The following is a 15991-nucleotide window of genomic DNA, read 5'->3' as shown; positions in this document are numbered from 1 at the left end:
TCTGACCTCAGTGGTTACCGTAACACACAAAAAATGATATTAAATGGGTGATTCCAAGCTTTGTATATTTAGAAAGTGTTAGCACTAGTTGTACAGTCATGTGACCACACGGACTATAGCCCCTCCAGGCTCCTCTGTCCATGGAATTCTCCAGGGGAGAATACTGGAGTGGGTTGCCATTCCCTTCTCCAGAGGATCTTCCCGACCCAGGGATTGAACCTGGGTCTCCTGCATCGCAGGTGGATTCTTTACCATCTGAGCCACCAGGGAGGCCCATATTTAGAAAGGTGATCATATATTATTATTTTGAAAGGGATTTATTCCAATTATGTTTTGCTGGAGACTCAGTGTGCTTTGTCCTCTACACAGCCACTAATACAATACCTGTATTAGACTGAGAACCTGATATAAGTGTAGCTACAGACATCAGCTTATTACTGGAAATTATTTCAAGCCAATATATGTGAAAATGTGAACTATGATTATAAAAAAAAAAGTATAGCTCCAGAAGAATTAGAGAAACTGCAGTGGCTTGAAAGCAAAGCATTAACGACCTTTTTATGATCCTAAAATGACTAAAACAGCTCTGTTACCTGGTCTTATGTTCACACCATCCTATTGGTCTCGAAAGCTCGGTTCATTCCCCACCTGTGGCTACGCAGGTTCCAGGGTGAAGTGCCAACATAGCACAGCATTTGGGAAACTCTGAGGATAATGACTGCAAGAGAGCTGGAAATGATTATGTCCTAATAAAAGCTCCATCCTCCCAGGGTGCTCATGCCAATGGGCTATGCTGAGACGGCAAGGTGAAGTACATTTTTTTTGGGCGGGGGGGAGGCCCAAATTTTCCATCACTCTTTCCTTTTTCTTATATAGTCAGGGAATTCTTTTCATTTTAGGATCATAAAGCTCTTAAGCTCTCATTTTAAGATGGAAAAGCGACGGGATCTTTTATTAGAAGAGTGCTTTCTTTCCTTGTTACACAAATGTCTGCCTTCCCAGAGAGAGGAAAGCCAATATTTATTGTAAAGTCTATTTAAAAAGGTGATTTCACATATACCACCTCTCGGTAACGGGGGAAATAACCACCCTTAATTTTGTTATTTTCCAATTTGTAAATGGTTTCAGAATTTGGCCAGCACAGCTCTGCCCCCTCAAAGTGTCAGGGGGCCTGTGCCACAGACCTTGGACCTTCACCTTTCAGAAGTGATGCTGAGATGGCTAAATTGTGGACAGGGCAGCAAGAGACTGAAGGCATTGTAAGTGAGACACTTGGAAAGTTGTAAGGACCTTAAAGGCCACTGCCTATTAAAAAGTCACATAGTCTGGAGCTCACAGGACTTAGATGTTTCTGACGAACGTGGAATTTTCCCTGTTCTCTGAAATGGGGTGAGTGCAAGTTTCATAAAGACAGTCTTCAACTAGACAACTGTCTGCACTCAATTCAGTCTTTAGCCCGGATCGATTGGGTTGGCCAATAAGCTCGTTCAGGTTTTTCCATCACATCTAATGGAAAAACTGGAACAAATATTTTGGCCAACCCAGTAGATTCCTAGGTCAAGGCAACAGCTTTGGCAGGAGGTACAGGGTTTTTCTGCTCCATTTCTCCTCACTCTTCAAATTTGAGGGTGTCACCCCAGAGATTTCCCGGCCCCACAGCCTCAACTTCATTGCTCCACTAGACAGAAAGCAGCCAATTCTTCAAGCATTACAGAGGCCAAGTCACATGATTAGAAGAGCACTTGTTCTTCACAGACAACAGAATCTCGGTAATCAGCTAAAAAAAAGGCAGTTGGTTATTGACAGGTCATTGGTCAATTTGTCAGTTTCTGAGAACCAAGGTGATATGAGTTTTAACCTAAATAGGAACAAAGAGGGAAAATTTGGCTGTCCACTGGTGGAAGAATCACCAAACCCTTAATCACAAGCCCCCGTAAGAAGACAGTTTAAGGTGATTACTAACAATGCAATAAAATATCAAAATCATGAAAACATCTGGCAATCTGTTTACTTTCCATTACTGGCTTTGTACTTTAAGTATTCTTATAGCTCAGGTTGCTGAGTTGACATGAAAATTAAAGTAATTCTTTGTAGGACAATTTCATAATTTTCTCAACCAGGGGAATGTCAAGACAGTGCTTCTTTCTTTGCATTGTAGGTCTTATCAATAGCTATTCACATGGCTGTATCCTTAAAACTTCTCCCTGTGCTTAAGCTAAGTGTTGGCATGTACAACTTGCTCCCTCTAAATGTCTGTTTACTGCTAGGTTTGAAATCGAGAATCACCCTTGACTCTGTCCTCTTCTTCATCTCTGTAAATAATTGGTTATAAAATTCTCTCGTAAGTCCTTTGAAATTTATATTTCCCTTCTGTATCACTGCTCTGCAGAGTACATGTCCACATCATGTTATTTCAAGAATCTTGCTTTCCTCCAAATACATCCCTTTAAATAAGAACAACCCAAATCCATTGTATACCTGCCACCAAACTAATCTTTCTAAAATACTAATATCATGAGCATCATGTCACACTTAGCACTGGAAGCCTTTGACGGCTTCTCAGAACTCAGCCATCTCTTAGTATCTCCTACGTACTTGGTCTAAGTTTCTGAAACTTTCTATTTTAGCCAGGAAGCCCAACGCATCGAACCTGGTTTATCCTAGGTTCTCCTGACCCTCCTAATGAATTCTACCTAATTGGAATGACCTCTCTTCACCTGCCTACATCTAACCCAACTTGAAAGCCAACTATTCCCCCAAAGTCTGATCAACATGGCTTGAAATGAACCCATCAGTGAACCTGGATCCTGCTAATGAAATGACTGTATTCTGGGTCTGTGAGCCCCACTGGCATCTTCTCAGAGATCTGTGAGTTTTATCAGAATTTTAAAATTCTATGCCTTTGCGGGCTAAGTTGCTTCAATCATGTCTGACTCTTTGTGACCCTATGGACTATACGGTTCCTATAGATACCAGGTTCCTCTGCCCATGGGATTCTCCAGGCCAGAATACTGGAGTGGGTTGCCATGCCCTTCTCAGGGGGATCTTCCTGACCCAGGAAAGATCCACGTCTTTTACATCTCCTGCATTGGTAGGTGGGTTCTTTACCACTAGTTCAGTGATAATCTAAAATAATTATTTTATAAGTTACATAGACCAGATTTCTCTTTAGCTGACATTTTGAAATTGAAAAGCATCTTTATAGAGTTAGTACTTAATATTATGGGGATTCAGAACTGGCATCTATGAGATTTGACTATTAGAAGGATCTGAGAATACTTTTCTTCTAAGAGAAATCTATAAATGCCTTTGACAATCATGTGTTGTCATGTGACATATCTTCGCTAGTATTATCTTGAACTGTTATTTGAGTCCTTTTTTGTTGTTCAGTCGTCCAGTCATGTCCAACTCTGCAACCCCATGGACTGCAGATCAGCAGGCTTCCCCGTCCTTAACCATCTCCCAGGGTTTGCTCAAACTCATGTCCATTGAGTCCATGATGCCATCCAACCCTCTTATCCTCTGTCACTCCCTTCTCCTCCTGCCTTCAATCTTTTCCAGCATCAGGGTCCTTCACGTTTCTGTCTTATCTTCCAAAATAGATGGAAAACTCTCTGGGGACAAGGATTATGTCTTAGTCTTCTTTGGGTTTTGGATGTACCAAATCTAATCTTGCAAAGAGCCAAGTGCTTGGTCAAAATTGGTCGTTCTCGTTTTGACTATGAAGGGCTGATCTGGTCAATGGATTCCCTGATGGATTCCCCTCTGATCCATTGACACTGGCTGCTGCTGCTGCTGCTGCTGCATCACTTCAGTCGTGTCCGACTCTGTGTGACCCCATAGACGGCAACCCACCAGAGGGGAATAAAACAGTGAGGACAGTTTCACCAGCTATCCAACCGAAAATTATGGAAAGGAAGTACTCAAGCAGTCCAAATGTAAGTACTTATCTGCATGAGGTGAGCCTTATCTGCACAAGGGCTGCATTATTTGAAAACATTTCTTGTCCAATCACAGGGCTCCTCAGTGAAGCTTTTTATACCACAAAGGCTTTCATTATTCCTTTCTTCTAATAAGACAACAAAAATCAAGACCATTTTGAAGCACTTGTTTCTCATAACTGGTGAGAGGTACTAGAATTTTTTAAAAAGGTGGTGAATCTGAGTTATTAAAGTTTCTGGTAAACCCTTAATCTATGTTAATTGCCTGCTATTGTACAGAGAATCCTAGAAGTACTGTCCATCTCCCACATGATCAGGGTGGTCCTGTGTGTCATCCCAAAGACTTCATTAGTAGCAAAATGAAGCCAGGAGATGTCAAGGAGACAGGATTAGAAGGAGCAGAGAACCTCAAAATGGGATTTTCCCACTTGAGGACTGAGAGAGGAGTGGAAAATTAATTGGCTCCTATCCACACACAGTGCATCATTGATTACCTGAAATCTTTTCTCATGCAAATATGTAGACTTGATATATATGGATTTACAGAGTGTACTCTATCGTGTTAGTTAAGGACTCAGGCAGCAATCAACAGAGAGGCTAGCACAAATGAAGCCATGGACTAATTTACTAGAAGAAAGAATATTGTTTAACCAGTGCCTTTCCCATTGTTGTCACCTGCAGACAGGAATGGGATCAACCAGAGAGGTCCAGGACACAAGATAGCTGCTGGGATGTGAACTCATCCTGTGGTCCAGTGAATGTCATTCTTCACTAGAGGAAGAGACTTGTGCGGTTTCATGAAGAGAAAAAGATCAAAGTTGAAAATTGGTTGGATTTTACACTGTAGATGGGTTATTGCAGCCATGAAATTACAAGATGCTTACTCCTTAGAAGGAAAGTCATGACCAACCTAGATAGCATATTGAAAAGCAGAGACATTATTTTGCCAACAAAGGTCCGTCTAGTCAAGGCTGTGGTTTTTCCAGTGGTCATGTATGGATGTGAGACGTGGACTGTGAAGACAGCTGAGCGCTGAAGAAATTGATGCTTTTGAACTGTGGTGTTGGAGAAGACTCTTGAGAGTCCCTTGGACTGCAAGGAGATCCAACCAGTCCATTCTAAAGGAGATCGGTCCTGGGTGTTCTTTGGAAGGAATGATGCTAAAGCTGAAACTCCAGTATTTTGGCCACCTCATGCCAAGAGTTGACTCATTGGAAAAGACTCTGATGCTGGGAGGGATTGGGGGCAGGAGGAGAAGGGGACGACAGAGGATGAGATGGCTGGATGGCATCACTGACTCAATGAAAGGGAGTCTAAGTGAACTCCGGGAGTTGGTGATGGACAGGGAGGCCTGGCGTGCTGCAATTCATGGGGTCACAAAGAGTCAGACACAACTGAGCGACTGAACTGAACTGAACAGATAAATACATAAGTAAATTCTGACACATATTACTTCTTCAAAGATCATTTTAAAGAATGTGCGAGGGCTAGGGAAGAAAGTAGGCAGTTAAAGGAACCAATGATGAACTTCTTGTAAAACAGCCTGCCCTATGGCTCCCATCTCAACTAACAAAAGGGGATAGGGAAAGTAGTTTTAGGAAGAAAATGACTAAGTCAGGGCAAGTGAGGGAGCTTCTCTTCCTCTGGGAACTGTTCTTTGTTCAAGTGTTACTGTACATTCAGCATGAAAGTTAATTAACACACAGAACACTGCTGCCTGGAGCACCTTATGTAACTTCGTAATTATGTGTGTGCTTAGTCGTTCAGTCGTGTCTGACTCGTTGTGATCCCATGGATTTAGCCTGCCTGACTCCTCTGTCCATGAGGATTCTCCAGCAAGAACACTCAAGTGGGTTGCCATACCCTCCTCCAGGGGTTCTTCCCAACCTAGGGATCAAACCCAGATCTCCCGCATTGCAGGTGGATTCTTTACCATCTGAGCCACCAGGGAAGCCCAAGAATTCTAGAGGAGGTAGCCTGTCCCTTCTCCAGCAGATCTTCCCAATCTGGGAATCAAACCCGGGTCTCCTGCATTGCAGGCGGACTCTTTACTAGCTGAGCTATCAGGGAAGCAACTACATAATTATACCTGGAGTCTAATTAGGTAACGCTCCACTCTTCCTTGTCTCGGTCATCTCTCAAAGTGTGACTAGCATTCATTTAGGAAGCCTTGTGACATACCTGGGAAATTGAAAAGTTGTCACTTTCAACATGTTGGATACACTAACTAAAGCGTAAATGAGCTTTCCCATGCGCCTTTCATGTAGAAACTGAAACCTTGAGAGTTTCATCTTCCCGGATGCCTTTAGATTTTCTTCTGGTGTTTCATAGATTCCAGAACAGCATGTCAGGAGAATTCCATTTTACTCAGGCCATCACTCATTGGTATTTGTACTGTTATTTATTTAACTTTCATAGGATGAATTAATATTGTTAACATTAACTCAGTGTTGATGGAATTCTGGGAAATTAAAATTTTTTTCCCTTAGACTTTTCTGGAATTTCCCAAACACTTTACAAGGAAATATCTTTATATTTATCTTTATAAAGATATATACATCTAGATAAATACATGTATTTATATATAGATGATGCTGTTAAAGTGCTGCACTCAACATGGCAGCCAATTTGAAAAACTCAGCAGTGCTCACAGGACTGTAAAAGGGTAGGTTTTCATTCCAATCCCAAAGAAGGACAATGCCAAAGAATGTTCAAACTACTGTACAATTGTGCTCATTTCTCATGCTAGCAATATAAAGCTCAAAATCCTCCAAGCCAGGCTTCAACAGTACATGAACCAAGAATTGGTTCAACAGTACATGATCCAGAAGTACAAGCTGGATTTACAAAAGGCAGAGGGACCAGAGATCAAATTGCTAACATCTGTTGGATCAGAGAAAAAGTAAAAGAATTCCAGAAAAACATCTACTTCTGTGTCATTGACTATGCTAAAGCCTTTGTGGATTATAATAAACTGTGGAAAATCCTTAAAGAGATGGGAATATCAGACCACCTTACCTGCCTCCTGAGAAACCTGTTTGCAGGTCAAGAAGCAAGAGTTAGAACCATACAGGAACAAAAGACTAGCTCAAAATTGGGAAAGGAGTACATCAAGACTGTATATTTTCACCCTGCTTATTTAACTTATATGCAGAGTACATGATGTGAAATGCTAGGCTGGATAAGTCACAAACTGGACTCAAGACTGCTGGGAGAAATATCAATAACCTTAGATATGCATATGACTCCACCCTTATGACAGAAAGTGAAGAGGAACTAAAGAGCCTCTTAATGAAGGTGAAAGAAGAGAGTGAAAAAGCTGGCTTAAAACTCAACATTCAAAAAACTAAGATCATGGTATCCAGTCCCATCACTTTATAGCAAATAAAAAGAGGAGAAAAAGAAAACAGTGGCAGATTTTATTGTCATGGGCTCCAAAATCACTGTGACTGCATGATAACTGCAGCCCTGAAATTAAAAGACATTTACTCTTTGGAAGAAAAGCTATGACAAACCTAGACAGCAAATTAAAAAGCAGAGACATCACTTTGCCACAGGGGTCCCTCTAGTCAAAGCTATGGTTTTTCCAGTAGTCATGTATGGATGTGACAGTTGGCCCATAAAGAAGGCTGAGCACCGAAAAACTGATGTTTTCCACCTGTGGTGCTGGAGAAGACCCTTGAGAATCCCTTGGACAGCAAGAAGATCAGGTGGCCAAAGTACCGTAGCTTCAGCTTCAGTAATATACACAGTGTAACTTGCTACTTTGGGATTTTATTTCAGAACTCAAAACATTGTGTACAACAAAATACTAATCTACAACAAAAGCTTTCATTTATACTATCAAATTGAAAAAAAAAGTACAAGCTATGCTGTAAATTACTCCCAAGTACATACAACTCAGTCACATAGGGTACAGATCTTAGTGACACACGACGTGACAAGAGTTGTAATCAATAAAGGTTAACAACAGATTCAGTTCAGTTGCTCAGTTGTGTACAACTCTTTGTGACCCCATGGACTGCAGCACACTAGGTTTCCCTGTCCATCACCAACTCCGGGAGCTTACTCAAACTCATGTCCATCAAGTCAGTGATGCCATCCAAGCATCTCATCCTCTGTCATCCCCTTCTCCTCCCGCCCTCAATCTTTCCCAGAATCAGGGTCTTTTCAAATGAGTCAGTTCTTCGCATCAGGTGGGTAAAGTACTGGCGTTTCAGCTTCCGCATCAGTCCTTCCAATGAATATTCAGGGCTGACTTCCTTTAGGATTGAGTGGTTGGATCTCCCTGCAGTCCAAGGGATTCTCAAGGGTCTTCTCCAACACCACAGTTCAAAAGCATCAATTCTTCCACGCTCAGCTTTCTTTATAGTCCAACTCTCACATCCATACACGACTACTGGAAAAACCATAGCTTTGACTAGATTGACCTTTGTTGGCAAAGTAATGTCTCTGCTTTTCAATATGCTATCTAGGTTGGTCATAGCTTTTCTTCCAAGGAGCAAGCACCTTTTAATCTCATGGCTGCAGTCACCATCTGCAGTGGTTTTGGAGCCCCCAAAAATAAAGTCCCTCACTGTTTCCACTGTTTCCCCATCTATTTGCCATGAAGTGATGGGACCAGATGCCATGATCTTAGTTTTCTGAATGTTGAGTTTTAAGCCAACTTTTTAGTCTCCTCTTTTACTTTCAAGAGGCTCTTTAGTTCTTCACTTTCTGCCATAAGAATGGTGTCATCTGCATATCTGAGGTTATTGATATTTCTCCCAGCAATCTTGATTCCTGCTTGTGCTTCATCCAGCCCAGCATTTCGCATAATGTACCCTGCATATAAGTTAAATAAGCAGGGTGACAATATACAGCCCTGACGTACTCCTTTCCCAATTTGGAACCACTCTGTTGTTCCATGTCCACTTCCACCTGTTGCTTCTTGACTTGCATACAGATTTCTCAGAAGGCAGGTCAGGTGGTCTGGTATTTGCATCTCTTTAAGAATTTTCCAGTTTGTTGTGATCCACACAGTCAAAGGCTTTAGCTTAGTCAATAAAGCAGAAGTAGATGTTTTTCTGGAACTCTCTTGCTTTTTCAATGATCCAGCGGATGTTGGCAATTTGATCTCTGGTTCTTCTGCTTTTTCTAAATCCAGCTTGAACATCTTGAAGTTCACGGTTCACGTACTTGTTGAAGCTTGGCTTGGGGAGAATTTTGAGCATTACTTTGCTAGCATGTGAGATGAGTACAATTGTGTGGTGGTCTGAACATTCTTTGGCATTGCCTTTCTTTGGGACTGGAATGAAACTGACCTTTTCCAGTCCTGTGGCCACTGCTGAGTTTTCCAAATTTGCTGACATACTGAGTGCAGCACTTTCACAGCATCATCTTTTAGGATTTGAACAACGGATTATGTCTATGTTTTGTCTGACTATCATTTCTAAGTGATATCATAAATTACCCAGGAGATTTGTCACTTGGGCTTGGCCCACCTTTGTTATCAGGTGAAAATGACAAAGGTAATGCCATGTTCCTGAAACTCTAGATGCCATGAACAGGAAGTTCACAGGAGCTGAATCCCTCCTAAGGTATTCTGAAAATTGGTGGGAGGTGAAGAAGGATTGGGGGGAGTGAGAAGCAGAAGTTAATTATCTGTAATGCCTAGGTCCACTGCTTAGGCTCAGCCACACTACCTAAGTGGTGGGCCAAGCCAAAGGGATCAGAAACAAGTCTAATATTGCCAAGTTCACACTCTGCCTGAAGTGACTGTCAACTAATGATAGATTAGACAAATCTGACTGCTCTATCAAAACATTCATCTCAAATCTTGATTAGTAAGCCCACTGAATTATGATTAATTCACAAGGGTGCTGCTGACAGATAAGATACTTTATCTGACAATGTGTACTAGTTGCTTTGCCTGAAGCAAAAGAAAAAGCAACACAAAACAAAACATAAACTCCTCAAGTTGTTAGGAAAATAAACAGTAGCAAGTAGAGAACATTGAGAAGGATAATGAGGCTACATGCACCTTCTAATTTACTAAAGAGCTTGTTTGTGAGGATCCAGCCCTGATAACAAAACAAGAGGGATTAAGGAAAGACATATACTGGGAACAATAAATTGCAAACAAGAGAACCCCAGGACGCCCTCTTGCCTTTTGAGCAAGCAATGTGTAAGAGCTGGGTACTTGGGGTTGCTGGAGGAGGTGTCAACCTCAGTTTGCTAACATCCCAGTTATTCAAGGTCCCTACAGTCAAAGCTTTTGAACTCTGGTGTTGGAGAAGACTCTTGAGAGTCCCTTGGATTTCAAGGAGATCCAACCAGTCCATCCTAAAGGACATCAGTCCTGGGTGTTCATTGGTAGGACTGATGTTGAAGCTGAAACTCCAATACTTTGGCCACCTGATGCAAAGAGCTGACTCATTTGAAAAGACCCCGATGCTGGGAAAGATTGAGGGCAGAAGGAGAAGGGGACAACAAAGGATGAGATGGCTGGATGGCATGGCCGACTCAATGGACATGGGTTTGGGTGGACTCCGGGAGTTGGTGATGGACAGGGAGGCCTGGCGTTTTGTGGTTCATGGGGTCGCAAAGAGTCGGACACGACTGAGCAACTGAACTGAACTGAACTGATAGTCAAAGCTACGATTTTTCCAGTAATCATGTATGGGTGTGAGAGTTGGACCATAAAGAAGGCTAAGCACCAAAGAATTGATGCTTTCACACTGCGCTGCTGCACAAAACTCTTGACAGTCCCTTGGACAGCAAGGAGATCAAACCAGTCAATCCTAAAGGAAATCAACCCTGAATATTCATTGGAAGAACTGATGCTGAAACTGAAGCTCTAATACTTTGGCCCCCTGATGCGAAGAGCCAACTCACTGGAAAAGACCCTGATGCTGGAAAAGATTGAGGGCAGGAGAAGAATGGGGTGACAGAGCATGAGATGGTTGGATGGCATCATGGACTCAATGGACATGAGTTTGAACAAACTCATGTGAAGGACAAGGAAGGATAGTGAAGGACAGGGAAGCTTGTGTGCTGCAGTCCATGGGGTCACAAAGAGTCGGACACAACTTAGCAACTGAACAACAGTTCCTCAGGCCTGAGCCAGAGCAGAATTGGCCTTCCTTTTTCAATGTTACCATCCAATCATTTTTGTCTCTGGGATGAAGGTGTTGGCCCATAGAAATATTCAGCAGATCTAAACTCCTGGGATTGTCAGAAGGTGGTTGTTAATTTTTGTCACTGTTAGGGACTGAAATGATGAAGAGCAGGGAAAGGACTAGGACTTTTGTTCTTCGTTTTCTTAAGAAAAGGGATTACAATGAGTCTTTTAAAATATTTTTCTTTCTTTTCCTTTTGGCTTTGTTGGAGGCAAGGAAACCTTCAATATGATATATGTGAAAGCCTGAGTTTAGTACTTAAAGACTAAATGACTCCAGAAAAACTACCAAAGCATCTCTCATTCCCTTATCAAGCCAGTTCATCCCCAGTCCAAACCTAAGCATTATCAATCAGCCTCTGTCCTTTCAGGGCTTTGTCGATTACCCAAATTTTGCTGCAGCTGTTGGGGGAAGGGAGGTACATAGTAAGGGGATGCTAAGTACTCAAAATCTCATGTAATTTTAGACGGTATCATTATCTTATCCCGACCTTATGATTTTTTCCAAAAGCCTAACGTCCTATAATCACGTTTCTCTTTAGCTAGTATTAACCTTTCGGTGACTTCTCTCTTTTCTCTCTCTCTCTCATAACTACTCTCTGTTAATCAATTGTGCACTGCAGATAGGGGTCAAGGAAACCTACTTCCTCCTTTGATAGCCTCCAATGTTTCTACTCTTGGGGATAAAAGTGCTTTAAATGGAGTTATATTCTAGGAAAATCAATATATGATTACTGCAAAGATTTGTATTGATTGTCCTGTTGCATTGCAAAAAGGCTAAAGAAAAATGGCAGGGCACATTTGCCTTCAATTTCTACTCCACCGAGTTTGTTGTGAATGTTTGGGGCAAGAAGAAAATGTTGGAACTTTATTTGATGACCTAAAGTTTTCATCATTCAATCCACTTCCTTCTCTCTCTACCTGTGAAAACGCTTCATTATAACTCTCCTGGCTTCTCGTCTATAATAGTGGTGTGACATCAGGGACTCCTAGGAGAGAGCTGAAGAGTATCTACTCCCCACAAGGGGACTGTATCCGAAACTGCTGGCTCCCTTCTTGCACCCATCCTCCTTTTCTCCCTCCGTTACTGAAAACTGCTTTTGTTGGGAGTCACATTGTACTCAGCTGAAAAATATTTCTGTTTGCTTTATCGACAGGTGTGATGAAGTTTTGACTAATGGACTCTAGAGGGAGATTGTTGTGTGCTAAGGAGGAGAAGGGGACGACAGAGGACGAGATGGTTGGATGGCTTCACCAACTCAATGGACATAAGTTTGAGCAAAGCTCCAGGAGATGGTGAAGGACAGGAAGCCTGGTGTGCTGCAGTCCATGGGGTCACAAAGAGTCAGACACGACTGAGTGACTGAACAACAACTAAGTCACTTCAGTCGTGTCCGATTCTTTGCGACCCTATGGATGGTAGCCCACCAGTAGCTCCTCCGTCCATGGAATTGTTCAGGCAAGAATACTGGAGTGGGTTATCGTGCCCTCTTGCAGGGGATCTTCTCTACCCAGGGATGGAACCTGAGTGTCTTAACATCTCCTGCATTCGTAGGCAGGTTCTTTGCCCCTAGGTAAGGGCTCCCGGGGAAGTTCCTTAAAATGGGGATTGAGTAGAGGGGTGACTCCATTGTCAGGCACATTTACCTTCCCCTCTTTCTTTCTTCTTCCTACCTGGAATGTAGATGAGATGTTAAGAGCTGGAGCAGTTCTATTGTGATCATGAAGTAAACCTTAAGATAGAACCCATGTCAAAAGTTTGACAGAGTGGAAAGACTGAAGGAGCTCTGAACACTGGTAATGTTGTGAGGCGTCCATAAGGGTCCTAGTCTTTGTGGATTCCTTGCACATGAAGGAAATATAAATCTCCATAAGGTTGAAGACACTGTCTTTCAGATCTGCAATATTTATAGCCAAATATGAGATATTTCTCCTACAAAATACCTGATTATGTGGGTCCTCAATGTCATAATGAGTAATAAAAATGAGTTACGTTTGTCTCTAATGTCATAGGCAATAGCTACTGGGTTGTCCAAATACTTCACAATGTCCATGATCATTCAGTTGCTTTTCTAATCATTAGTGTGGAGGAATTACTATAGTAATACAATCTTAAAAGTTCAGTAAATATTTGTTATTTTCAGCTGTGCAGTCTCCATTTCTTTTTCTTATAACTCCTTCTAGTAACATGACTCCAATTTTCTTTCGGGAAATTGTTTCCCCCAGTAGTGGGACTTAGCGGGACTGCCCTCAGGGTGACTGCGCCTCCCCTAGCCGAGAACTAGGCACAAGATTCAGGCTGGGTCCCCTTACTTTTTTGTTTGTTTGTTTAAAGATTGCAAATTTGTTTCTTTCTAATTTTATTTATTTATTTTTGGCTGTGCTGGGTCTTCGCTGCTGTGCAGGCTTTTCTCTAGTTGAGGTGAGCTGGGGGGTCTACTCTCTAGCTGCAGTGGAGGGCTTCTCATTGCGGGGGCTTCTCTTGTTGTGGAGCACAGGCCTAGGGCATGCAGGCGTCAGCGGTTGCGGCACACGGGCTCAGTAGCTGTGGTACGCAGGCTTAGTTGCTCCACGGCATGTGGGATCTTCCCCGACCAGGGATCAAACCCATGTCTTCTGCATTGGCAGGCAGGTTCTTTACCACGGAGCCACCAGGGAAGCCCTGGGCCCCATCAGATTTTGATTCTTGAGTGGAGCAGAGCTTATTCCCTCTTATTATTGAGTGTACACACTTCCCTGCTGCCTGGATCCTAGAAACGACAGGTTTCTTCTCCCATCTGAGTCATTTTTCACAGGTACTGTAAACCACCCCATAGCCTTTTATAAAAATAACCTTTCTCTCCTGCCCTTTTGTTTTTGGACTTAAGTTAACCAGCATTTGTTTCTGTTGCTTGCCATCAAAGCATTCTAACTCAGAAATTATCCTCAGAAGGGAACTATGAAGCAGCCACCTTTCTTTTGCTTAAAAGACTGTCTCAGGGAAAAGTGATTTCCAGTCTCTGCCTGGGGTGGGTAATGCCCAGCCGAGTCTAAGCAGGGGTTCTATGGTCAGGCAGGGCAAGCTGCTCTGACTCCCTGCTTTGGGAAGCACTGTACTCAGGGCTCAGTAAGAGGCGGCAGATGCTCTGCAACAAAATCATCCCATGAGATAAGAAGATTCGTTCCGGTTTTTCTTCGAATAAATTTGAAATCGAATTTCCAAAATTAAGGGACCCAGGAAACCTGTTCTTTGTCTTATTGAAAAACCAGCAGACACCCGACATGATTTACCGCACAGCCCAATACCTATACACAGGTAGGGAACTTGGGTTCTCACTGAATGTGAGAATTGCAGAATGAGTGCGCCCTAACCCTGCAGCTTCAAGGCCCATTTAGAGTGTTCTGGCACAAGAGGCATTTTATTATGACAAATTAAGAGAGGGAGCTTCCAAAAACCTCTCCTTTACGGACAGAATATTCACCCCATTAGAAGGTCTTCCTGACGGCTCATGGCCTAAGCAATTTAACTTTTTCATTGAAAAAGGACAGAAGTTGCTGATTATGGATCATATGACTACGGATAATGAGATAAGTCTGCTCATTATGGATTATGACATTTGCTTTAAAAACTGCAGCTTAAATAGAAGGTGATATTAAATTAGGAGAAAAGTGTAAATTTAGTAAGAATCACAGTAATATTGATAAAAAGTAATCTTTATTGAGTGCTTCCTGTCCCCAAAACTTGACATATATAAAGTTATATAATACTCATAATAATCCACGAAGCAAGCACTATTATTATCCCTTTTATTCAGATGGGGAATAATGAGATTCAGATGAGGCAGGGAGGTTAATTTACTTAGCCAACATCATTTAGTTTGTACATGGAAGAAGCAGGATAAACCTCAGTACTGCTGTGATAAAACTGTATATTCTTCCTACACTGCTGGTGGTAACATAACCTACCATAACTAGTCCAGGAAGCTATTTTGGTCATGTAAGGCAAAAAGCCACACACACATTTATATCTTTTACTTAACAAGTACACTTCTAATACTATACTCCAGGTAGACAATCTAAACAAAGAAAACACCTAAAGAGATTTTTATCACATCATTATTCTTAACAGTGGAAGTAACCCAACTTTCCAATAATGGGGAATGAGTAAATAAAATACACTGTTGAACCTTAATGGATTATTAGCATCATTATGAAAATACACAACTATTAAATTATCCAGCAACACAGGAAACACTGGTATTTAAAAAAGCAGAACACAAAATTAGATGTATTCAGTGGTGACATCTAAATTCAACACTGTACTCACATTCACACAGCCCACAGCTGGAAACTGACTTTCAAAATGAAAATGGTTATGTTACGACAGTGAGACTGTGGCTATGTCCCCTCTTCGCTGCGCCTCCACCCCACTGAGTTCTTCTCTATCATTTTTAAAATCTCAGGAAGGATGAAAAATGACACAGGAAAAATGCTTTGAAGAAAGAAGGAGGAAAGGCACCAAGTTTCCACTGCCCTTAGATGCTTCTGGATCTTGACTGGGAAAGTCTATCGTCACCCCTTCACTGTAGATTAACTAGAATGCTTCGAAGGAGGGGAGGCTTAGCCACGCAAGGCTCTTTATCCAGTCAAGGTAAATGAAGTTCGGCTGGTCAGGAGAGTAAATAAGATTAGTTATGGGCTCCAGGTCATCCACTCATGGAGGTCAGCGAGTGTGAGATTATTATCCTTGGTAGAAGAGCAGCAAAATAGCATTAAGGAATAAATTAATGAAAAAGGTAGAAGATTATTTGAACTAAAGCCCTAATCAGTTTAGAGATTTCACTCAACTGCTCTACCGGCCATCAGTCAAGCTCACAAAACAAATATGCTTGTTCTCTTAAGTAATTCCAGG

The 15991-nt window shown here is 42.0% G+C and overlaps 1 protein-coding gene across 6 annotated transcripts in view; it reads right to left on the bottom strand.

Annotated features, from left to right (window-relative positions):
- The window catches only part of FTO (FTO alpha-ketoglutarate dependent dioxygenase), a 423982-nt gene that overhangs the window by 79499 nt on the left and 328492 nt on the right, over positions 1-15991 (bottom strand). Inside the window, exon 10 of one of the 6 annotated variants that reach the window (XM_059876985.1) lies at positions 7186-15991. This exon is cut by the window's right edge and continues 52493 nt beyond it. The exons of the other annotated variants lie outside the window; for them this stretch is intronic. The gene's annotated coding sequence lies outside the window, so the exon portion shown is untranslated. Of the gene's footprint in view, positions 1-7185 lie in introns of those variants that run through there. 6 annotated transcript variants of the gene reach the window in all.

This window comes from Bos taurus, chromosome 18 (genome assembly GCF_002263795.3).
Source record: "Bos taurus isolate L1 Dominette 01449 registration number 42190680 breed Hereford chromosome 18, ARS-UCD2.0, whole genome shotgun sequence".
Lineage (NCBI taxonomy): Eukaryota > Metazoa > Chordata > Mammalia > Artiodactyla > Bovidae > Bos > Bos taurus.
This window is presented reverse-complemented; position numbering and strand designations above follow the sequence as displayed.